Here is a 17,280-nt window from a genome sequence, read left to right as displayed (position 1 = left end):
GAACAGGTAATGGGCCAGGACCTTTCAAAGCTGGGATGTTGAATTAGAAATTGCCTATTACATCCTTTCAGAAAAGGTGTTTGGGATTGGGACAAGTCAAATTATAATACTTCTTGCTCATTGCTCTGTCATCAAGTTCAATCCTGCATTTATATCAAAGGGTTTGCTAAATGATTATCACATGAGCTTTGTCAACTGGTGGCTAAACAATGTATATTTGCCCTAGAAGCTGGTTAGTGTCACTTGAGTCCTGGTTTTGCATTAGCCAAGATGTCTGATTCCCTGTGCTCTGTTCAGGGGAAGTCTGCCTGCTTGTGGTCTACACTGCCCAAACCAGACCACATGAAGAAACTGCATCAGTAACATGCTCTCTGAGGCAGGTATAGGACACATGCCTTAGAACCTTGGGGTCCCAGCTCCAGTGAAACTGAGCCTATTTCTCCTCTTGCTCTTGGACTCAATTTTTTTTTCAATGAAAGAGAAGTGGACATATTTGCTCAGGTAACTTGAGCATGTTAGTTGGGTGAGTCATCCTTGGAAAGGAATTCTGAGGTCAGCAAATTTTCTCCAGGGCACCTAAGAGTTTCTTCCCTCTACAACTTCTCTGGTCACCTGAACCTGAATACAGATTGAGTACTCAGCAAAAAGTTATAGATAATCATGCTATTGATGATGAGGAGGATCATGATAATGATAAACAACTCCTTGAAGTCAGGTAGTACTTTATAGGAAAGGAGAAATATTATTTGCATTCTATCTTGTTTAACACCTAGAGGAGTCAAGGAAGAGCTTCCCCTCCCCAGTGCAAAGGAGAGTTTACGGAAGCCCAGAGATAAGAAGTAAGGTGTCTGGTACTCAAAGGAAGCAGGGTAAATTCTGGTTATAAGAGCTACACATCCAGGGCAGCTCCTAGGGAACTATTTTGTACCCTGAAGGGACACAGGGCCCTGATGGGCATCCTCTAAGGCAGGGGTCGGGAACCTATGGCTTGCGAGCCAGATGTGGCTCTTTTGATGGCTGCATCTGGCTCACAGACAAATCTTTAATAAAAAAAATAACGTTAAAAATATAAAACATTCTCATGTTTTACAATCCATTCATTTTCTACCACTCACGTTCATGGTTGCGGGTGGCTAGAGCCAATCACAGCTGTCCTCCAGGACAACATCAAATTTTTATTGGATAATACGTAAAGTACATGGGTTGTTGTGAAGTTAGGAAGTAAACTTCCTTTTAATCAAGTAGTCAGCTAGTCTGGGGGTGGTCCCCAACCCCCAGGCTGCAGACCGGTACCAGTACATGGGCCATTTGGTACCAGTGCGCAGAGAAAGAATAAATAACTTACATTGCTCCCATTTTATTTATATTTAAGTCTGAACAATGTTTTATTTTTTAAAAATGACCAGATTCCCTCTGTTACATCTGTCTAAGACTCACTCTTGACGCTTGTCTCGGTCAAGTGATACATTTATCCATCCCACCATAAAGGCCGGTCCATGAAAATATTTTCTGACATTAAACCAGTCTGTGGCCCAAAAAAGGTTGCGGTCCACTGAGCTAGCTAATTGCAGAAACTCTTTTGACAAAGAAGATGGCTAAAAGAAAAAAAGATGAGAAGTATCATACTTTTCAGCAGGAATGGACAGAGGAATTCACCTTTGTGGAGAGAGCAGGTTCTGCAGTGTGTCTAATATGCAATGATAAAATTGCATCAATGAAACAAATGATCAACTATAAAGTGGCACTTCAACACATGCCATACTACATTTGCATCGAAATATCCAGCAGGGGACAGCAGGAAGAAAGCATGTCAAGAGCTACTGTGCAGAGTGCAAGCTAGTCAGCAGCAACTCTGTGTTTGGACCCAACAAGGTGACTGGAATTCAACTAGCTTTGCTGGTGCTTTAGCAATTGTGAGAAACAGAAAGCCATTCACAGTTGGAGAGTATGCCAAAATATTCATGCTTGATGTTGCCAATGAACTTTTTGACGACTTTTTGAATAAAGACAAGATAATCAAATGAATAAAATACATGCCTCTGTTGGCAAGAACTGTTCACAATCGCACCATTATGATGGCAAATCAAATTGAGGCAACACAAGTGAAGGACATAAATGCAGCACCATTCTTTTCTCTGGCTTTGGATGAGTCAACAGACATAAGCCATTTATCCCAGTTCAGCGTGATTGCAAGGTATGCTGTCGGTGACACAGTACGTGAGGAAAGTCTTGCTGTATTGCCTATGAAAGAGACAACAAGAAGGGAGGATTTATTCAACTCTTTCACTGAGTTCACTAAAGAAAAAATCTACCAATGGATAAACTTATTTTGGTGTGTACTGATGGTACTCCATGCACGGTGGGGAAAAACAGAGGATTCGTAGCACTTCTTCGTGAACATGAAAAGAGACCCGTCCTAAGTTTTCACTGCATCCTACATCAGGAGGCGCTTTGTGCTCAGATGTGTGGCGAGCAGCTTGGTGAGGTGATGTCACTGGTTATTCGGGTGGTCAGCTTTATTGTTGCCCAAGCTTTAAATCAGTGGTCTCCAAACTTTTTACACAGGGGGCCAGTTCACTGTCCCTCAGACCATTGGAGGGCTGCCAAATACAGTGGTCCTCTCACTGACCACCAATGAAAGAGGTTCCCCTTCCAGAAGTGCAGTGGGGGCTGGATAAATGGCCTCAGGGGGCCGCATTGCGGCCCGTGGGCCATAGTTTGGGGACGCCTGCTTTAAATGATCGCCAGTTTAAAACACTGCTGGATGAAGTTGGGAATAATTAAGCTGGTCTGCTTCTGCCCAGCAATGTGCGTTGGTTGTCAAGAGGGAAGGTGCTCAGCCATTTTGCGGCTTCTCTGAGCGAAATCTGGGCTTTCTTGAAATGAAAAATGTCGAGCACCCTGAGTTAGCTAACACTGAGTGGCTCCTGATGTTCTACTATCTCGTGGACATGACTGAACATCTGAACCAGCTCAATGTGAAAATGCAAGGCATTGGAAATAGAGTCTTATCCCTTCAACAAGCAGTGTTTGCATTTGAAAACAAGCTGGAACTCTTCATCGCTGACATTGAAACAGGTCGTTTACTACACTTTGAAAAACTGGGAGAGTTTAAAGATGCATGCACAGCAAGTGACCCTGCTCAACACCTTGATCTCCAGCAGCTAGCAGACTTCACATCTAATCTCCTGTAGTCATTCAAATCGTGCTTTGGAGAATTTCTTGAGCACACTTGTCTTTTTAAGTTCATCACCTATCCACACGAGTGTGCAGTGGACAGTGCCAACCTGAGTTACATCCCTGGTGTCTCCGTCAGAGATTTTGAGCTACAAGCTGCTGACCTGAAGGCCTCAGATATGTGGGTGAATAAGTTCAAGTCATGAATGAAGATTTGGAAAGACTTGCACAACAGTAAGCAGAGTTGGCAAGCAAACACAAGTGGGGAGAAATAAAAAAACTTTGACCTGCCAGCTTCACCAGACCAGCTGATCGTCAAAACTTGGAACGTGCTTCCCGTCACATACCACACACTGCAGCGTGTGAGTATTGCGGTACTGACAATGCTTGACTCTACATATGCATGTGAGCAGTCTTTCTCACATCTAAAAAACGTTAAGACCAACCTACGATCACATTGAATGGAATGAAGTCTCAGCGCCTGCATGAAGCTTAACCTGACCACGTATCAACCAGACTACAAAGCCATCAGCAAAACCATGCAGCACCAGAAGTCGCATTAATGGTAAGAAGTACTTTATTCATCATTGGTTAGCAACAACATAACAAAGTTATTAAAAAGAATTCAGAGACCTATTGTACTTTAAAAGTGTTGGTCTTACATAAAATGCACACATTTACTTGTATTTAGTGTTAAACATATTGCATGGTTCTCATAGAATTACATTTTAAAATATGTGGCGTTCATGGCTCTCTCAGCCAAAAAGGTTCCCGAGTCCTGCTCTAATGTCAGCAGGCCTTGGCTCAACCTGCAGGAAAAGCAACCTTCCTGTACTTTCTCAGGATAGCTGGAAAAGAGATGGAGTAGCCACAGCCTGTTGATCCCAAAAGCTTTTCTCGACAATCTAGCATTATAATATTATCTCACCTTTTTTTGGAGAGTACCCAACCTTAGTTAAATATAGTCAGCCTTTCTTATCTCCCAATACAAGGCCCTGGGTTTTTAGAGTTAAAATAAATTAAACAATTATTAACATTTTTTACTTTTCTTACCACCTTAGACTTTATTAGTCCTTTTCATCTTTGTGTCATTGCCACAAGACAGATAGGGCAAACATTTTTGGACCTATTTTATCAATGAACAAACTGAGTCTCGAAAAGGTTGTAACGACAGCACAGGCTTGAAGAAGTGGGAGTAGATGTGGGTCTTCTGTGTGTGAGCCCATTCCTCTCTGAAACATCATCCTGCCCCCTCTACAGAATCCATCCAAGTATTTTCTGAGTGTTTGCCAAATACCAACCATGTGCTGGGGACTGGATGCTAGATAAGAAGCAAGCAATCTTCAATGAGAAGTTTATAAGAGTTGAAGGTAAACAAGAAGCCAGACAATTATTTAAATTGTGATAGGTGAAAGTCCATTGGAAAGGCAGAGGTGTTTCTGATCCAGACAAACTGCTGGGTTAACTGGTCTGTGGGCTGGTCTTACATGGCCAATCTCAGGTTCTAGACATGAAGAACAGAATGATAAGCCAGAAAAGTAAGCTACTTGAGTCTTAAGTGATGAGTAGATGAGGATGGTGGAAATTTTTTTTATAAGAACATGCTTTCTAACCCAGCTTTCTAAACTCAGCTCAGATAAGGGAGAACCTGAGTGATGCAGATGTCCAAATGGGATACCCAGGGCACAGGAGCAGCAGCACCCCTTCACCAGACAAAGTAGAGGAGCTGCACTGAGAATCTCACCAGGGGATTTAAGGGCGGGCACGCAGCCATTGCATTACCATACCCAACAGCTGAATCAGGGAGCTAATTATGGCTTTGTACTTCTGGAGACCACATTCCTGAGGCTTTCATGAACACACACACACACACACACACTATACCATCACAGCTCTCCTCCCCCCATTTTACTTGCTTACATCTACCTCCACTGTCGATGCACCCTTTATCTCTGAAGCATCCCTTGCACAGGGTGCTTCTGTTGTTACATACTGGACCCAGGTTCCACCCCTCACACACACTAATACACTGCCCAAAGCCTTTGCCTAACTCAGTCACTAATAAGAGGGCTGCATGCCAGGACCTGTCTTCTACCTAGCATGTCTCTGATGGAGAACCACAGTATGCTAGTATGGGTGGAGGGCACTCAGAGAGTCTCATTCAAGCTACCTATTTTTCAGATGAGGAAACTGAGGCCTCGCCAGGGACATGGGTTTTCCAACAGCATTTAAATGGTCATGGGTAGGGTGAGAACCAGGAGCACCAGGCTTCCAGAAGCTTTTGGCCTCTTCAGTGGAATTCCATATCAGAAGACATAAAAAAAAAATGAGTTTGACTGAAGCCTGGAGCCCCCATGGCCCGATCCCTTACTCTACCTTCCAAGAGTCTACCCTTTATATAAGGGGTTGGGGTGTTCAATCTATATTAACCCATTCAGCAAATACTCCTGAGAAACTCCCAGCTGTGAATACCACATTTGTCTCTGAAGATAAGTATAGAATCCCTGATAACAGACTGCTCATTCTAGGGATGCAGACCTATAGTCACAGCCACCATGCAAGCAAGCGTACAGATACTGTGTCAATAAATGGGCCACAGGAAGCATGGAACTTTAGATAAAAGAGCCATCATTCTGCCTGGGATGATCAAAGAAGTTGTGAATCAGGATTGTATTTTAGGTCTCAAAACTTTGACAAGTAGAGAAAGGCTTTTCAAACTGAGGGTCGAGGACATACAAAGGTAGGAAAGAAGTGAAGTTCAGAGAAGGCTGAGTAGCCTTTGGGGTGATACAGAGAAGTTGTAGTGTTACTTTTAATGGCCACCATGTGTAAGTACTTACTTTATGCCAGGGATTCTTATTTAATGCTCACCACAAACTATAAACTATGAATTCATTATTTTAAAATATTTATGGAGTGCCTACTATGTGCCTGGCAAGTTCTAGGTGCTGAGGATACATCTGTGAACAAAACAAGACCAAGTCCCTTAGCCATGAACCCAAGAGAACAGTCCCTGTGCCTGGGAGTTTACATTCTGGGAATTGCTTCCCCCCTTTTATAAGTGAAAAAAAAAAGAGAGAGAGAGAGATAAGGAAGCTAATGCACTGCTCAGGGTCACATGGATGATAAGGGGCAGAGCCTGTCTGTACTGTCAAACCCCATGCTGTGGTACCTTCCAGGAAGCCTGGAATTGACAGTTGGGGATCTACAGTGTCATGATTTGGTAGTGAGGATCTCCTACAGAGTATTGAGCAGAGGGTGAAAGAAACAAAGGGTGTTGCTTCCTTAGAGCTGTCTTCCTTCATTCTACTTCTAATCAGAGGTCAGCCACCTCAACCTGGGCCAATGAGAGAGCGCGCGCGCGCGCACACACACACACACACACACACACCTGCCTCTCTTTTGTCTAAGGTTGATGCTTCCTGGGCACAGCCATGGCCGGGATTTAGAGGATTAGTCTCAGGGCACCCTCAGGACCAGGGCCTCAGGCAACACCTGGCACCCCACTTAACTGTCTGACCGAAGTATGTAACCTTGGTTTTCCTTCTAGCTCAGTTGCTAAAAGTTGAAAGTGAGTGTGTGGTAGAGAAAATGATAGTTAGAAAGGCACTGGGTGAGATTAATGGTGATAAACATGAAACAGCTCTCAACTTTCCCCTGAAACTCAGTCCCTGGAAGAGAACTGAAAAAGTTCGCCTTTGAAATGTCTTGGGAGTAGGAGTGCCAGTGCTCTGGGTTCCAGCCGTCAGACTGGCATAGTGAAGCAATGCCCCTCACTAGGCTGCTGGTCGTCTTTGAAACTAGAAATCCAGCCTCTTTGAAGGGTTTGAGAGTTGGAGTGAGGAAACGTTGCTGGTAAAAAGACAATGGTGAATAAGAAGAGCTGACAAGGAAGGGAGCAAATACGGAGCAAATGAGAAAGTGAAGGCATGGATAAAGGAAACCAGAAGTACTAAGAACGGAATGCAGGTAATAAAAGGAAAAAGGGAGGGGATGAGTAAAATGGGAACAGTCGAGAAAGGGAGAAAGAGAGAAAGACTGAGCAAGCAGGGCTGCTTTGCGGGCTTTGCTGGAAGTGAGAACCGAAAGATGGGGGCCCGGGACCCCGCGCCCGCGACGAACGCTGAGGAGCGGGGAGGACCCAGGCAGCCCCAGCTGTCAGCCAGAAACAAAAGGCCGCGGAGCCGCGAGGGCTAGGTAGCAGCCGCGCCTGGGCCAATGAGCGACGCCGCCGTCGGCCCCGCCCCGCCCTGCCTTGACCAATGAAAGGTTCCGCCCCTCACCGCCCCGCCCACCGCGGCTCTGCCCCGCCCCAGCCAATGAGAGGCCCCGACGCCGGCCCCGCCCATCCCTGCCAGCGGCTCCTCCCCAGCCAAGCCTGGCCAATGAGGAGCGTCGGCCCCTTCCCGCCCCGCCCGCCCGCAGCTCCGGGACCCAGCGCAGAGGCCCGCGCGCTGGGAGCGGGCGGGCGGCGGGCAGCGTGCGGGCGGAGCGGCCGAACTTTCTCTGCCTGCCTGGATCGGCGAGCCAGAGCCACCGCGCAGCTCTGGGGAAAGAGAACCAGAACAAACTGCAGAACGCACTAAAAAATAATTCTCAAGTCAGCCCGAGGCGCAGGGGGCAGGTAAGGTACGGTGAACGAGGGGGTCTCGCTCTCTTCCTTAAGGGTCTGTTGCCGCGGAGGATGCGCAAGCTCCGGGGACACCGCGTTCCCCGCGACGTGCAGAGCGTCCGCACGTTCGTCGGTCTTTGTCTGTCTGTGCCAGATCTGTCTAGGTGTCTTTGTTTCTGCACGTAACTGTCTTGTCACGTCTCCCCTCTGCCAGGGTGGGTGCTGCTGGCTGGTCCCAGCCCAAAACAGAAAATGTCCTTCTGTATTGGTGGTCTCTGTCTCCTGCAGACGGGACTTATTATCTGCACCCAGCCACGAATCTGATCTTGACAGACATAAGTGTTGGGTGACACTGGTGTCAGAGATGAAGAAGCCAGAGGTGATGGTGAGGCCAGAGGGGCCCTGGCCCCAGACAGAGGGGTTTGACAGCTGGAGCCTGGCCACTGAACTTGGCAGTCTGGAACTTTGGTGATAGTCTGTGTCTGCACTGGTGGCAGGAATATTGATGCAGTTAGAGGTTTGGGATATTCCACTGAAGGAGCATGTCACATGGAATGATGTGGATGGGGGCGGTGAACCCCAGAATTTCAGTGGCCTCCTGGTGCTGCAGGTAACCAGGATCAGTCCTGGACATGAAACGCAGCCAAAGTGACACACACACAGTCTCACACCTACACACATAACATTCACTTCTTTCTCTCATCCACCAGAGGCAGCCAGCCCCCCACTCTCCTCACTCCTACACACACACACACACACACACACACACACACACACACAGCCTTCCAATGCTTAAGACACCAAGAGCCAGGTGATCTTTCTCTTTCCTGCTCCAAGTGAAGGACTGAATGCACTGTGGAGCAAATGTGTACCCTCACCCATGAGTGTGTAAGCCCTAGGAAAGTGCCCCAGACTTGTTAGCTTCAGAGCCCTCAATTGCCCAGGAACAAGGAGTGCCTTGGGATCTGAGCGCCTGAAGTTCCCAGCTCCCTCCTCTTCCATTCCATCCACACTCTCCTGCTGCCATCAGCCTTTCTGCTCTGGTCTTGGGTGCAGGCAAATGAGTGAGGAGGCACTGAGTTCTGGAGAGCTCTCAGCAGGAGCTGTGCCAGATAAGGGTCTCCTGCTCTGTTGAAAGAGCAGCCCAATTATAATCGTTTGAGCAGAGGAGCCCAGCCACAGAGAGATGAGCTAGCTCTCTGCCTGGTAATTTTTGAGAGACCCTTGAAAGCAGTCTGTGGGTGGGAGCCAGAAAGTGTTTGTAACCTGAGCTTTCTTTAAGTTCAAAAACAACTTTCAGTGGGCATGCTGGGAAGAATACAGGTGCTGGAAGAATGTGTGTATATGTGTGCATGTGAAAATGGGTGTTAGAGACACTGATCGCAGGGGGAAGGGCGTGTGTGCTCCAGGGTGGAGAAGAGCCAGGTCTGTGTGTGGGAGTCTGTGGACAGGCATACACGCTAATCAGGCGTGGCGTCTATACCTTGTACTTATCCAGCGCCTTTCTTCTGAGGCCCTTTCTGCACATCACAGACGTTATCTCCTTTGTTATCTCCACTGTCCTCACACTGTAACTACCAGGTTCACATGAAGCACAGTTACCTCTGCTTCCCAGGGAAGAAACTGAGTCACAGGAGGGGCAGGGCTCTCCGTGAGGCCTATAGCTAATGGGAGTAAAGGTAGATTTAGCAACTAGGAATTCAAGCAAAAGGCCTCAGCTGGATAGATATGAGTGGGGGACACTCACTTGGCTGATAATGAGAAGAAGCTCAGGCGGAGAAGGAAGAGTCTCTGGAAGGGGTCTGTGGGGGAGCAGGAAGGAGGACAGGACATTGGAGATGGTTAAAACCTGTTTCAACCATTCAGCTGTGCTTGTGTGTCTGTGTGTGCCTCAGTAGACATGTAGCGGGATGGCTTCCCTCAAAGGTGCACTGCTATGTCATATGTGTGTGTTGGGGGAGCCTGTGCACTGGCATGTATTGGGAAGATTTGCCAGGCAGTTTTGAGAAGCCATGTGTCTGCCTGTGTGGGCCAAGAGGTAGATGGGCTCCAGCCATAAAAAATGGCTCTCTAATCTCCTAAAGTTATTTATATGTCTTTGCACTTATTCAGCATTCATTTAATAAATATTCATTGGGTGCCTACAAAATGCAGGGCTCTGGGCCAGGCAGCAAGGCTTAAAAGATGGGCAGAGTGATGATGGCAAAGCTGTCATTAAGGAACTTCCAGACTAGTGTAATGGGGATCGTTCACAACATGTGATAACATCCACCACAAACATTGTGTACCCAGTACTTTTTATCAATTATTTATCCATTATCTCAGTGAGTTCTCAGCGCAGCCCTGTGGGGTATGTATGATGGTCAGAGGAGGACGCTTAAATAACATAGCTGGGACAGCAAATGGAGGAAGGAGCAAGGATTTGAACTCTGCTCAGTCCCTAGCTCTTCCACTTTCGCCTGCTACCTTTGAACATAGGTATTTCTTCTCTATAAAATGTTCTTGCCCAGTCTTTCCACCTAGCAGCTCCCCCTTGCATTTCTGGTTTTAACCATGAGGATCAACTCCTCCAAGAAACGGTCCCTTCTCCTTTCCTTAAGTCTGGGTCACGGGCCTTCCTGAATTCCTGCCATCATTCCATGAGATATCACCTTTACCCACTGGCTCCTGAAGAGCCAGCAGAGGCAGAGATTGTGCCATGAATTCCCAGCTCCAAGTTCAGTGTCTATGTGGGCCCTAAGCACATGCTTGTTTCATAGACTGATGCGAGAGAAAAGAGCAGAGACCCTTGACAGGGAGCATTTTTCTTCAACGCAGATCTTATAGGGGCACACTCTGCTGGCCTGGCCTTTGATATCCCCACCTCTGTTATTGAGCTAGCACCTTCAGAGGCTTTGCCTAGACTGGGCATCTCCATCCCAGCTCCTGCCTCCAACAGTTCGGAGCCTATGGGAAACCTAGTCCCCACCCACTCTATCTGCCAACCCACTCAATCTCCAGCTCATTCAACCGACAAGTACAATTATAAAGTGGAAGATGCTACGTGTGATCTAGACTTGGGTTTTTAAAACTGTTCACTTGGAACCCCAAGGGCAGTGCTTCCAGGACAATGATGAGGTGTTTCTGGGACTTTGCCAACAAAGAAGTGTCCAAGGCCTACAGAGTCTTTAAGCAATTTACATGGTAGGACTTTTTTTTTTTTTTTTTTTTGTATTTTTCTGAAGCTGGAAACGGGGAGAGACAGTCAGACAGACTCCCGCATGCGCCTGACCGGGATCCACCCAGCACGCCCACCAGGGGCGACTCTCTGCCCACCAGGGGGCGATGCTCTGCCCCTCCGGGGCGTCGCTCTGCCATGACCAGAGCCACTCTAGCGCCTGGGGCAGAGGCCAAGGAGCCATCCCCAGCACCCGGGCCATCTTTGCTCCAATGGAGCCTTGCTGCGGGAGGGGAAGAGAGAGACAGAGAGGAAGGAGGAGGGGGGTGGAGAAGCAAATGGGCACTTCTCCTATGTGCCCTGGCCAGGAATCGAACCCGGGTCCCCCGCACGCCAGGCCGACGCTCTACCGCTGAGCCAACCGGCCAGGGCTACATGGTAGGACTTTTGAGTTTACTTTTGAATAGATCTTTGTGTTGCTGCAGTTTGAAAACCACTGATCTAAACTGGACACTCTTACTCTGTTGCTGGGAGTATTTGTGTTTGGGGAAGTACTAATGATGTGCCCAAGGTCACAGGGTCAGAGTCTGATGACTCCCTCCTTCCCCATGCCTCCAGACTACCCTGTTATTTCTCATGTCAGGGTTGCCACATGCCTTCTCAGGGATTGTGATCATTTTAGTTTTTCTTTCAAAGACCATCAGTCAGGTTTGAAAAACTCTGCATTTCACTGTTTGTTAAAGGTCTTACCCATGCAAGGCACCAGGCTGATGGTAGATTTAGAAACATGGCTAAATCATGGTTTGAGATTGAACTTTGTGATGAGGATTGGGAAGGGGCAGCAGCACACATGCCGCTGACAAGGACATTGACACTTGGATTGACTTTGAACCCAGCAGCCGCTCAGCGTTCGGGAGGTGAGCTGGAAGATGTAAAGGAGGCGGTCATGGACTGAACCTCAAGAAGGAATGAGAGTAGACACAGCAGCTGCCCGGTCAGAGCTCCGGGATGCAGGGTGAGGGCTGAGGGTTGAGCTTTTTCCTCCGGGGAAATCCTGGAGGAGCCTGTTCCCTCCTCCCCCCAGCTCAGCCAGTAACCTGACCAGACAGAGCTGGGAATGAAGGGTGGGAGGGCTCACCTCTTACATTGCCTCCCGCCAGACAGTGTGCAGACTGGCCGTGGCCCCCCTCCTCCGTGGACTGGGAGCTGTGCGTGGGGCTGTGTCAGAGCTGAGCTGGGCTCCAGGCGAGCGGCCGAGGTGCCGTTTGGCACCACTTCCTCCGTCTCTGCGATCTGCATCCTGCTTCTCACTCCCGCTTCCTGCCAGACGCCGACTTCCACCAGACGGCGAACACCGTTCCTAGGCTGCTTGTAATAATGATTTTCATGGCCCTTTCTATCTGTCTGGGACCTTACACTGTAAACGGGACATAATTATTACCAACTCTGTAGGAAGACAGACTCTGTTCTTCCACGACTGGACAGATGAGAAAGCTGAGTGAGCCTGTCAAAGGTAAAAGAGCTTACCCAAGGTTTTCAGTGGAACGCTGGGAAATGAACCCAGCTGTCCTGCCTTCAGTCTGGGGCTATCGCCACCCACCATCAGCCTCCCTGATTAAACAGATTTAGGTTCTGAATTGTTGACAAGTGTTTAATGTGCAGAAAAAAAAAAGATTTTTAAAATGATAAGAACTCAGGGACTTTCCTAATTATTGTAATTCAAGTGTGAGAGTCAGTGTTTTCTTCACTTTTTCTCTTCCCCCCTTTTCCCTAGGCACTTGATATGCACAGATGTTACATCGATACATAATAAGCTAGGAAGTATTTGGTATAATGGAATGCCTACTTGAGACTACTTTAAGAAATGAACTTTATCTTATATCAGTTCCTTTTTATAGTTTGTCGATTCATAAGGTTTAGGTCCCCTCCACATTGAAATTATAGCAACTTTTGCCTTCACAGAATCTGACTGTCTGAAGGAATGACATTTCATTGGAACACCAAACTTTATTACATTATCTATTTCGGTGTTTCCACCTTATCTATGGGCAAATAAGTTCCAAACTAAATGGACTGGCTGTCTCCCCCGGTAACATGAGCAGGTGTGGGCACCAGACGTGGGAGGAGACTGTACCCCGAGGCCGCCCCGATGCGGAGTCAGGGAGACCCGGTTGCAGTGTGGACGGGGAAGAGGGTGCAGCGGGTGCGGAGGAGACGGCAGAGACAGAAAACAGTGTGTGTGTGTGCGTGCGCATATGTACTCACACTCTCACTAACAGATAACACTAATCGTTCTTCTAATCTGTCCAGCAGAGAGGTGATTTTTCTTGCTACGTGACAGGCTAAATTGGTGTGTGAACAGATGTGATGTGGGTTATATTCAGTACCTGGAACAAAGGCAGTGAGGAGCTCCCCTCCCCAAATCACCCACAGGTGTGTTTCCCTGTCCATTACTCTCGATGGGAGAAGATGACTGCCTTCAGGGTGGCGGCCAGCACACACACACCCCTCAGGGTGGCGGCCAGCACACACACCCCCACAATCGCTCACCCAGTCTTGTCATCCCCCCACCCAGACGTGCTCTCCTCCAGTACCCCCACTCACAGTCACACCCTATAACAGGAACCCTCAGAGACTTCCAGATGGTGGCACCTGGAAGACCCACACCTAGGTCTCCCTTGGTTGGTGTGTCTGTGACATGGTCTGCCATGTGCTTGGGCAGCGCCCTCCCTGACACCCCAGAGTGGCAATTTCCTCCCTGCCCAGAGCAGTCTGTCAGGTTACCATCAGCCCTGTAGAGCTGCAGATGTCCCCAGGCCAAGCGTCCTCCAGAAAGAGACGGAAAGGTCTAGGTGCAACTCCCAGCCCAGGGGGTGGATAAGGACACAGCCCCCGGAAGGTATCAAAAGTAGAGCTAAGCTCAGGGCGGGGAGGGTACTGCTGTGGAAATGCAGTGGTGTATAGACAAGCCCAGCCCGTGCGTGAACCTAACAGACTGCATGCATGCACAGACCACAGGCGGCTGCGGCAGGGCCAGCGGGGCCCAGTGCAGGGCCGTGCATCAGCTATGCTCCTTGATGCGGCAGAGCCATTTGCTGCTCAGTCAGCCTCCTCCTGGCACCCTGGACTGCTAAATTGGTCTCAACTTGCTGTACTTCCACCCACCACCTTAGTCATTATTCACTGGCAGCATTCAGAGAGTGGGTGTAAAGCAGCCGAACATTATATTCCTGCTGAAAAGAGAGCGCACTGAGGAAAGGAGAGAGGGAAGGAGCTAGGAGGAAGCGAAGGGGGCAGGAAAGCAAAGCCTGGGTTTGCCAGCACCTTCCCCTGTGACCTCAATAACCCTGGACAGTGGGGCGGTGGGCGATGTGCATGTGCATTCGGCAGGAAGACAGTCAGGGATTCTAGGCTGAGAGGGGCACACTCACTACTGAGGGGCAGCAGCTGCCTGGGCTGCAGGGAGGAAAGGACAGCAGATTTGGGGAGAGAAAGACCTTACCCTCCATCAGCCCCTATTCCTTAAGTTCAACTGTAGATTCTGTCCTGCCAATGGCCATCTGTGCCATGTATTATTACTTAATGCTCACCTCTCTCCTTCCTGCTTGCCTAGACTACACACTTCTTGAAAGAGAAAGTATGTCATGCCTCAGGTGGGTCGCACCAGGCCCTGGACACAGTCAGGGCTCAGCCCGAAATGGCTGAGATTGATGGTGGTCAGGCCTGCGGTGGCCCTTCCTACCGAGCCCCTTCAGATTTCTTTGTGCTATCCGAGGTCCACGGGGTCTGGGAGCCAACGCAGCCAAGAGTAGAAGGGATGACAAGGGAGCTTCAGAGCCTGGTCTCCTCTCTCGGTAAGGAAGCTTCGGGGAGGAAGAAGGTTCCACCACCGAACAGACCAGCTAGGGGAGCAGACACTTGGAGAGGCTCCAGGCACTCTCCAACGCGGATGGCCTTCTGCTGGGTGGCTGGCCAGCGCCCGGGCATTCCAGTGGGGCTGGCAAGAGGTGGAGTAGAGTGGTTCTCACGCCAGACAGCGGAGACAGCATCAGGCGAGAGCAGTGTGACCTTGAGAGGAGGTTCTCCGACTCACTGATAACATTTGTTTGGTCTCCTGGGGAGAGGGTGGAGGGGGAACACAGAACAATCTGAGCTAGCTTGGGACCTGTGGGCCCCAGCCCTGATTCTTCCCTCCCACCCTCTTCTCCAGTCAGATAATGGGAAAACCCTGAGAATAAAAGCTGCCACACTGCTAGGGAGGCAGGCACCCTGGGGCCCACATGCTGAATGTTAAGGGTCAGAAGTCTGGGAAGTGAGCCCTGGAGCTGCTCTTGACCTTCTGCCAGTCGCTAGAGGCAGGCTGTCCGAGTTCCTCAAGGATGCCTGTGCGGTCTGCCCTGCAGTGAGGTCAGGGGCCGCAGGGTGTCAGACACTTGAAGCACTCAGGACCACCTTCCCTTATTTATTGCAACTTTCAGACACTGCAGCTTGGGCTCCCTTCTGTTCCTTCCAGAAGAGCACCTCACTAGTGTGCAAGGAGAGATGGATTAGACAGGGCTCTCACATCGTGGGAAGACAGCCTCCCCTTCTTTGCTGATCAAATTCCCCTAGTCCCAATGTCTCAGTGGTGCCAGCAGACAAACCGCTCTGCAGGCAGATGGAGAGAGCCGCAGGCAACCCCCAGCCTCCACCTGCACTGTCAAGGGAGCTGGCTGTGGCTAGGAGGGCTTCCAGCTGCCAGCCTCCTCCAGATTGGGGCTGAAGGCTCTGCACCAGCTGGGGGGCGCCTGGAGGCTGGACGCTGGGCTTTTCCTGCCACCGTAACATCTCCTCATCGACCTGGAAGACTGGAGCACCAGGCTTTTGGCTTCCCCAGACCTCTGAGCAGCATCTGGGCCGTCTGTTCACTTAAAAACTTTCTCCTGACAATGGAGTGACTTCTATATTAGGGCTACAATGGGACCTCCAAGTCCAGGGTCCAGGATTTATCTGGAAACTAAAGAGCCTGTGTTGAAGAAATGACCTGTATGCTGCATAGAAACACAACACCTGAGGGCTGAAAGGATAGTTGAGACCCGTTCTATTGTCCCCAGGCTGTGGTCTGTGTTCTGCTTACTCCAAGAACTGCTGTTCTGGACCCAGGAACACAGTTCTTTCTATTTTAGTCCCCTCCTTTAAAGTTATAGAATGCTGTGTGCATGTCAAGCACTTTGCCAGCTGCTGGGAGGAGACCCTTCCACAAGACATAGCTGGCCTGGGATTGGGGAGGAGACAGATACATTAAAAATATATCGTTATACAAAGCTAAATGATTCTAAAAAGTCTTTATGGAAGGTAGAGAATTTGAGAAGGACCCTGTGGGCTGGGTTTGATTGTAAGAGATGGAGGGAGAGGATGGCAAAGATAGGGACATAAGTGGCAGAGAAACAAAGGCAAGCTGAATCAAATGGAGGAGGGTCCTGCCTACACCCGGCTCAGGGTTCGCGGGCTATTTGGGAGATAGTAGGGAGCCATGGTATTGATGGGGGAAGGGGGGGCTGGCACATTGCAGACCTGGGTTTTAGGAAGTTTATCTAGCAATAGAGTATAGAATGGAAGTGAGGGTAGAGAGACTTTCTCGAAAGAACACTATTTATTAGAATACCCTTCTAACCTCCCTGTCTCCTAGTTGAATGCACATGTTGCTAGAGCCCTCATGTGCCTCTGCATGGGGGAGCCAAAGCTTCCAGGAGAGGGGAGTTCCTAGTCTAAGATCAAAGGTCAGGGATAACGTGCCATGTGGAGGACTTACTTATAACAGGAGACGTGGCTGCAGCTGGTTTTGGACTGCTTTGGACCTGGAAGGAATAGCAACAGCTTTTTCTCTCTCACAGATGAAGACACAGAGGCCATCGTTGGGGGAGGAGGGGCAGCTCAGGGCCCCAGGGCTGGGTGGTGGCAGAGCCAGAACTGACCTCCACCACAGGACTCTCTCCTCTCACCCCCTGGTGTCTGTGAACAAGGACTGCAGAACTGACCTCCACCACAGGACTCTCTCCTCTCACCCCCTGGTGTCTGTGAACAAGGACTGCAGGGCCAGTAGAATTAACAGGTCTGCAACCTTGAGTGTTCTGCAGGTGTGCCCCAGGGACAGACAGGGACGTGTTGACAGTGGGTGCTCTCGCTCTCTGTGGGTCTCTCCCCACCAGGTCAAGTGTCGCCATCAGTAACAGCTGACCCCATGGCCTCCATTTTTCTGGCCTGTCTTTTTTCTTGTTCTCTGGCTGCTTCAGGCATGTTATTTTCCTCTGTTCCTCTGCTCTTGCTTTGTTCTCAGGGTGCTGAGAGGTTCCAG

At 49.3% G+C, this 17,280-nt stretch overlaps 1 protein-coding gene across 3 annotated transcripts in view; it reads left to right on the top strand.

Annotated features, from left to right (window-relative positions):
• Positions 1-7,648: 7,648 nt before the first annotated feature.
• Positions 7,649-17,280, top strand: part of LZTS1 (leucine zipper tumor suppressor 1) — a 69,429-nt gene continuing 59,797 nt past the window's right edge. Inside the window, exon 1 of one of the 3 annotated variants that reach the window (XM_066351074.1) lies at positions 7,649-7,806. The gene's annotated coding sequence lies outside the window, so the exon portion shown is untranslated. Of the gene's footprint in view, positions 7,807-12,353; positions 12,460-17,280 lie in introns of those variants that run through there. The other 2 variants (XM_066351054.1, XM_066351062.1) reach the window with 2 other exon arrangements.

Source organism: Saccopteryx leptura, chromosome 1 (assembly GCF_036850995.1).
Source record: "Saccopteryx leptura isolate mSacLep1 chromosome 1, mSacLep1_pri_phased_curated, whole genome shotgun sequence".
Taxonomy (NCBI): domain Eukaryota; kingdom Metazoa; phylum Chordata; class Mammalia; order Chiroptera; family Emballonuridae; genus Saccopteryx; species Saccopteryx leptura.
This window is presented reverse-complemented; position numbering and strand designations above follow the sequence as displayed.